Genomic DNA, 7,695 nt, shown 5'->3' on the forward strand with positions numbered 1-7,695 from the left:
CACTCCGGCCAGCATCACGCATCAGGAGGTGTGGACAGAGTCCTTTGGATTCCCTTACCATGAGGGTGTCGGTTCTCTCCATTCGCCATTGCATCTGGCATGACTCCACAGCGCCCAGCATTCCGCCATGTCTCCCCAGACATCCTGAGCAGGAGCCTGCCAATGCCCCCAGGTGTGTGATCACCTCCAGGCCGTCAGCATCGGCTCTGGGAACACAGCCCAGGCTTCCTTCAGGGATGTCTGAAATAGCCTGTCTTTTCCTGTGAGGGACCATCCTTACTTGATCTTCAGTAACAAATGCATGATCCATGTCATATATATTTAGACTTTGGAAACTTTGTATTTTCATAATAAATGCGTCATTTGGAGCAATCAAATTAGTCTCAGGATTTACATGCATTGACTCAGTAGATTTAAATTAATTATATTAATAAAATTTCTTGATTTGATGATTTTTTTAACCAGAGATCTTATTTAAGTGGTTATTCAGTCTCAATTGGAAACTAAATTGTGTTCAAGGATGAGAAGGGTAAGACCCCACCGAGGGTTAAAATAGAGAATTAATTCCATTGCATCTGTTACTCCTTCAACATCCTGAACATATACCAATGATTTTTAAAGCTAAAACTCAACAAAGAAATATAAATAGAAAGGACATGATCGCAAGAAAAAAGTAATATTGACAGAAGATGACAGTGACCCCGAGTCGTCAGGCCTGGAAGCTTCCCCCGTGTTGGGAGGGCTGGGGGCAACCAGGCAGGAGAGCCCCCAACCATCTGGAAGTCGGAAAGGAACGACGGGCTGTGAACAAGGTGGCCTGGAGTTTGGAGAGCAGCTGGACATGCCTCCAAGGCCCAGCGTGACAGGCCCGCTTCTGCCTTCTGCTGATCACCACTTCCCGGCCGGGCAGAGCCGTCTCAGCTCCCTGGAATTCAAGAGCCAGGCTGTGTCCACGCTGTCCTTCCACTAGGAGAGCACAGCAGCGTGGGAGTGGACACCCAGGTCCTGACGCCACCCTGCTTTCTCATTAGTTCACACTCGTGTTTTCAAATTGTAAAATTAAAACTCGTGGCGTCTTGTATTCACACAATGTGGAAGCAAATTGTAAGAGGTGGGAGGCTAAAGGCCTCGCCCTCTGCTCCCTAAGTACTTCAAGCCCCACGGTGCCTTCCTGTGGCAGCACTCACAGGGCTCGTTTCCCTGATTGGACGGAAGGATTGGATAAACCTCCAGGGAAAGGACTTGGCACTGCTGGGATTGGGAAGCAGTTCCCCAGACCACCGGAGCTCTTGGGTGAGGGTGAGTCCTGGAGAGGACCTTCTGGGTGTCCACGGAAGCCCTGTGTGGTCACCGGGGAAGCTGGCGACTGGACTTCTCCCAGCCCTGCCGCAGGAGAGCTGTGCTCCCGGAGCCGCTCAGCAGGCCCACCGCTGAGGGCACCCACGTGCCGCTGGTGTGTGGGATGCAGGGGGAGTCACGAGGGTCCCCGGTCTCTGGTTGTGGAAGGTCTCCAGGGATGCCATGTTGGTGACATTGTACACCATTTTCTTTCTAAGTTAAAAATAGCCTGACTTTTGAGATCACAGATGCAGAGTGAACGGAACCTTTAGCTTTCAAAGACAAACTCGAATGTAGAATGCATCCAGGAGGACAGCCTGTCCCGTCTCGAGGATGTCCATCTGGAAGGCCTGAGTTCCCCATGGCAGAGACGGTGGGGGACAGTCCAGTCGGCATCATGCTAGTAACAACCATTTCCAGAGAATTGCCTTAAGACCGAGCGAAAGCCAGCCCTGCAGTGAGCCAGCGTCACCATGGAAACCACGGCCAGGGCTCCTGCCTTCCCTGTGAAGAGGGAAGTTCCGCATCTGAGGCCCCACCCCAAACTCTTCGCAGTCTCCTGAAGGAAACAGAAGCACTTTTAATTGAAAAAGTGGAACCGCATTACATTTATGGAGCAGATGCCATGCTTCCACGTGGGTAGATAGTGTGGATGGAGAAACCCAGCGACCAGCATATCCATCACCCACTTAGTGCTTTCTGTGGAAGACACGTGAAATTCACTCTCCTACATATTCTGCAATGTACGATACATTATCAGCCACCTTAGTCACCTTGCTGGGCCACAGAGGTCAAAACTCCCTCTCCCCTTCAGGAGCAACTTTGGCCTCCTTGATGAGCCAGGCTTCATGCCTCCCTCCCTCAGGCCCAGGCTCTGCTCACTATCCTACCCTCCACTTCTGTGAATTCAACCTTTTTTTTTTTTTTTTTTACAATCCACATATAAGTGATTTCATTGGGCGTTTGTCTTTCTGCACCTTCCTTATTTGATTTACCAATGTCCTTTAAGGTCCATCTTGCGGTCACAAACAACAGGATCTCATTCTTTATAGAGGTCTAATAATATTCCCTGAAGTATATACACCACAATTTTTTTACTGTTCTATGGTGGCTATAGACTATGGTCAATTATACCTCTTGTCTATTGTGCATAATGCTGCAGTATGTGAACATGAGAGTACAGATATCCCCTGGACTGACTGATTCAGGTTTCTTTGGGTGTTTTAACAGAAATGGGATTACTAGATCATATAGTTTCACTTCAGATTTCAGCTTTCTGAGGAAGTTCTACGCCGTCTTCCACAGCAGTAATGCGGATTCACCTTTCCACCAGCAGGACATCTGTTCTCTGCGTGTTTGTCAACACTTGCTATCTTTCAACTTTTCATAAAAGCCATCCTAACAGTGGTGCGGCATCCCATTGTGGTTTTAATTTGCATTTCCCCAAGGATCTGTGATCCTGAGAAACCTCTCACGTGCCTTTTGGTCACCTGTATGTGCTCACTTGTAGGGTTTGTGTGGAACAGGAGCCCATTGTGAAAAGTTTGAAAGGTTTTATTTCTTTTCTCTTCTTTCTTTTCTTTTTCTTTTGGTACCAGAGATTGAACTCAGGAGTGATTGACCACTGAGCCACGTCCCTCTCCCTTTTTATTTTTTATTTTGAGGCAGGCCTCTCTAAATTGCTTGCAATTTTCCTGCCTCAGCCTCCTGAGTCGCTGGGATTATAGGCATGTGCCATCAAGCCCAGTGAAAGGTTTTATATCCTGTCTTGCTGTTGATGTTTGGGGTTTGTAATAATTTTTGAAATTAACTCCTTATTAGATATATTATTAGCAAATTTTTTTTTTCCATTATATAGACTGTCTCTTCACTTTGTTGTTTCTTTTGCTATAAAAGAACTTTTTGCTTGGATGGAACGTCATTTGTTATAGTTTACTTTTGTTCCTAAGATTTGGGTAACACTTCCAAAATGATTCTTGTCCACACAAATATCATGAAAAATTTCCCTTTATGTTTTATTTTAGTAGTTTTGTAGTTTCAAGTTTTTTGTGTAAGTCTGTAATCAATTTTGAGTTGACTTTTGTTTATGGTGTAAAATGAAGGTCTAATTTCATTCCTCTGTATGTGGGTAGCTACTTTTCCTAACTCTATTTATTAAATAGACTGTCCCTTCTCAATTAGGTGTTCGTTGCACCAATTGACTAAAGTTGCATGGTTGTATGTATGTGCTAACTTATTCCACTGACCAATGGGTCTGTTTTCAGGCCTGTTAGATGCTGTTTCGGTCATTATGATTTTGTAGTATAATTTGAAGTCAGGTACAATGATATCAAAGTCGCCTGTTTTGTTCTTTCTGCTCAAGATTGTTTTTGATATTGGGATCATTTGTGATTCCATATGAATTTAAAAATGGTTTGTTGCATTTCTGAAAAAAATGTTTTGTAGTATGGACATTTCAGCAAAATTATTTTTTTTCTATGAACATAGTATATCCTTGAATTTGTTTGTGCTTTTATCAATTTCTTTCATATATATTTCATAGTTTTCAGTTTACAATTATTTTAATTCCTTAGTTAAATTTACAATAATGCATATGTTTGTGTTTGGTGTTTCTATTGTAAATGGCATTATTTTCTTAAGTTACTTTTTGGATAGTTTATTGTTAGGGTTGAGAAACACTAACTGATTTTATATATTGATTTTGTATCTTACAACTTTGCTGGATTCATATATCAGTTCTTATAGCTTTTTAGTGGAGTCTTTAAGGTTTTCTATTTTTAGAAGGGATAATTCATTTCTTCCTGTTCCATTTAGCTACCTTTTATTTCTTTCTACTGTGTAATTACTCTGACTAAAATAACTGGTGAGAGTAAGTCTCCTTGTCTTGTCCCTGGTCTTAGGGAAAAGGCTTTCACAGTCTCCCCACAGAGGACAATGTTAGCTCTTGATGTGTCATGTATGGTTTTTCCTGTGTCAAAGTGAATTCCCTTTAAGCTCATTGAGAGTTTTTATCCTGAAAGGGAGCTGAATTTTGTCAAACACCTTTCCTAATTCTATCACAGTGAATGAGCTGACTTCTGGCATCTGGTTCAGGTAAGTTGGTAGGAATGAAAATCACCATAGTATTTAAGGTTGAGACAGAAACACTTTTAATTAAAGGGCAAAATGTGTGACTATATGTGTGTGTGTGTGCATGTGTATATGTGTTATAGGTTTCTGTTTTTTGAGTTAACTGTTCCCTATTTTGGAAGATTGTATATTCCAAAGATGGCTGCAAAATCAACTCCCATTTTGTATGCTGTTTGTAATGTGATATTGCCACTCTGTCTTCAACATAGGCCCATCTGTGATCAACAGAATATAGTGTCTGTGACACTGTTCAAATCCAGGTAAAGCCCTTTTCAGAGTTAAAGACTTCCTTGTATTCCTCCTCACACCCACTCTTTTCTTTTTGTAATGTTAGATTCAGTCATTGTGCTATGAGCAATGGATGTCTTAAGGTGAGGGAATGTGTGAGTACCTGGGTCACAGGCCCTACGTGACCCAACTGGCATTCCTGAGTGAGCCTGCCTGGACCTCCACCCTGATCTAGCCTTTAGGCTGCACTGCTCCAACTACAGCTTACTGCAAATCAAGAACCTGATCGCTCACTGCAGTCCACCCATCTGCAGAATGATGACTGATGATAAGGTGTTGTCTTAAGACGTTGAGCTTTTGGATCATTTGTTACACAGGAATAAGCCAGAATGCCTGCTGAAAAGACTATATTTCACATGCTTGGAACATTTCCCTAAAGGTAGAGCAGTTCCCACATTCTCTGTATTCTCTTTTCAATGCAGAGTCTAAAAGCACATGTTTCTCAGTTCTCTCATGGTTGAGAAATAGCTTCATGCTTGTAGACTAGGTTCATGTGTACATTTAGATTTTGTCCCACGGTGGAGCAAAAGAGTATGTTAGGGGAATCAGCTCTGCTACTTAGGGTGGGCAGCTGTGAACATGCTTGATGTTTTGAGAGCAGACTAATGAAGAAATGTGGTTTCCAAATGACAATGATGTGCAAGCTGAGTCTCATTAGCAGGATGTAGCAGAAGGCCAGCCTGATGTTATGGATGTGAACATTGTCCCTGTGAGTTTATCCTCAGATGAGTACCTTTGGCCCACTAAACAATTCTATTAGTTAATAGCTTTAAAAATTGTATTTTATCCTTAAAATTTTTGAGTAAATTTCATATTTCTGAAGTTAAAAAAGTGAATTTAAATAGCAGGTATGGTGTATGCTCAGCTCATTTTGGAATCTTGAAAAGAGTTCATGTACATCAAGACTTCTTAGATCAACAAAGCACAATTCAATCCTGGTGACAGGTTGTTATGTACTGGTGACCAGCAGGTTACCAAAGCTGAGCTTCATAGTGGGGATACAGCACCTGGATTCTCTGGACACTCCTCATGTGCACTGTGTCGAATGGCTGGTCGGCCAGCTCCTCGCATTAAGACTGACTTCCCTCTATACTTCCTTCCTACATCAGAAGCTTCAGTATTGTTCAAGAATTTGTGGAAAATGTGCATTCTTAGGTCCTCGTCTAGGTTCTCTGACCTTCCCCCTGAAGCTTGGCAATGTGCTTTTTAACAACATACCAGGTGATTCTGATGCAAGCATATTTTTTAAAATCCACTTTATGGAGACCTTTCTACCAGCTCCCTTAATGGCAGACTAAGCTGCAGTGGGTGTGCCATGCCTGGTCCTGATGGACGCATTCTGGAGGGAGCACCTGGCTCTCACAAGCCCGATGCACATTTCCTCAGAAGCCACTGACCACAGTCCAGCAGCCTAAGTGCCATATTCAACTCCTAACACGAATTAACTAAACCGAGTGTTCGTCTAGGACTTCTTCAACCACCTTGGCCTTCTCTTAACAGTTCATCTAGTACTTTAGTCTTACAGCATGTGGACTCCAGGGTGTAAAGTTACTTTTGCAATCCTCGTGAATATATGAACCTTCCTTTCACTCTTGGTTTTTCCAGAGGAATCTGTTCAATAGCAGAACCTGCTTAGTCATGTTACCTAGTCACTGCTGTTATTCTAGAAGATCCATTTTTTTTTCATCATGGACTGCAGATAAGAGCAAATCACACTAATACCGCAGAGCTGTATGACCCCCTCACACGTCTGCCTCTCGTGGGCACAGCGCTGCCACTCTCGGCTTGTGTTGGTTTTCCAGCTCTGTCATCTTATGTATGTGGGGTCCTCACACAGCATCCTGGTGAGGGTCACATTCAAGTATCCCGATTGGTCTTTGTGAACTAAAGAACTCTGCAAAAAATGTAGAGCTATGTAAAAAGCTAAATAATTTAACACCAGCAAAACTGCCCTTCAACTTGAAAAATACATGCAGTACAATATATTTAGACATATTTAAAGTACTATTCCTAAAAACAGCAATTAAGGAAATCTGAATTCAAAGGAAAGTGCAGTAGTGAGGATGTTGGGCACAGTGGCTGTTGGTGGATGAGGTCATTTGATTAAAGATCTCTAGCCTCAGGACGTAACTGAGTTGGTAAAATAACGAGTCTCACTAACATCGCGAGTCAGTGGACAGCATATGGACAGGTCAGGCAGGCTAGGTTTTAAAATCTGACTCTGCTTCCTATTACTAGGTGTGACTTGAGGAGTTCAAAGTAAATTTCCTCTACGTAATCTTTGGTCTGTTTAAAGCTAGGACATCTCATTTACTAGTGCTGTGAAGTGGATGTCAAAACCTGACCAGTAGAGTCCCCCACATGCTCACCCACCTCTCAAGGGAAGTCACTGTGAATCTCTGAGCCAGACTTTTCACCACTGTGACCAAAAAGCCCGATGAGAACAGTGTAGAGGAGGAAAAGTTCTCTCGGGTCTCACAGTTCTGAGATTCAGTCCGTGGTCCTCAACTCACAGCTCTGAGCCTGAGGTGAGGAAGGACCTCATGGCAGAAGGCTCTGTGGAGATTTCAAGGCTCACAATCGAATCATTTCACCTTTGAGAATTCCTGCCTCGTCTTCTACTTGACCTTTTGTGGGACACTTCACATCTCAACTGTCACACAGAAGTGCTCAGGGAAAGGTTGCTTGTAGCCTCAAGAACCTGGCACTCTGAACCTATTCCCCTGCCTGCATATGCCCAGAATCAGTGTGACAGTGACATCAGGCAGCAGGGCCAGGCAGTCTCTGCTCTCTGAACCCTCTTACTTGTCTCTGTTATCCCTTCCTGTCTCCATCAATGGAAGGACTGATTCTTTACGGCTCAGAACACTTTGGGTCATAAGATACAGAAACCTTAGTCACACTGGTTTAGAAGTAATGAGCAGGAAAGAGATGGCCTGA

Source organism: Ictidomys tridecemlineatus, chromosome 14, assembly GCF_052094955.1.
Source record: "Ictidomys tridecemlineatus isolate mIctTri1 chromosome 14, mIctTri1.hap1, whole genome shotgun sequence".
Lineage (NCBI taxonomy): Eukaryota > Metazoa > Chordata > Mammalia > Rodentia > Sciuridae > Ictidomys > Ictidomys tridecemlineatus.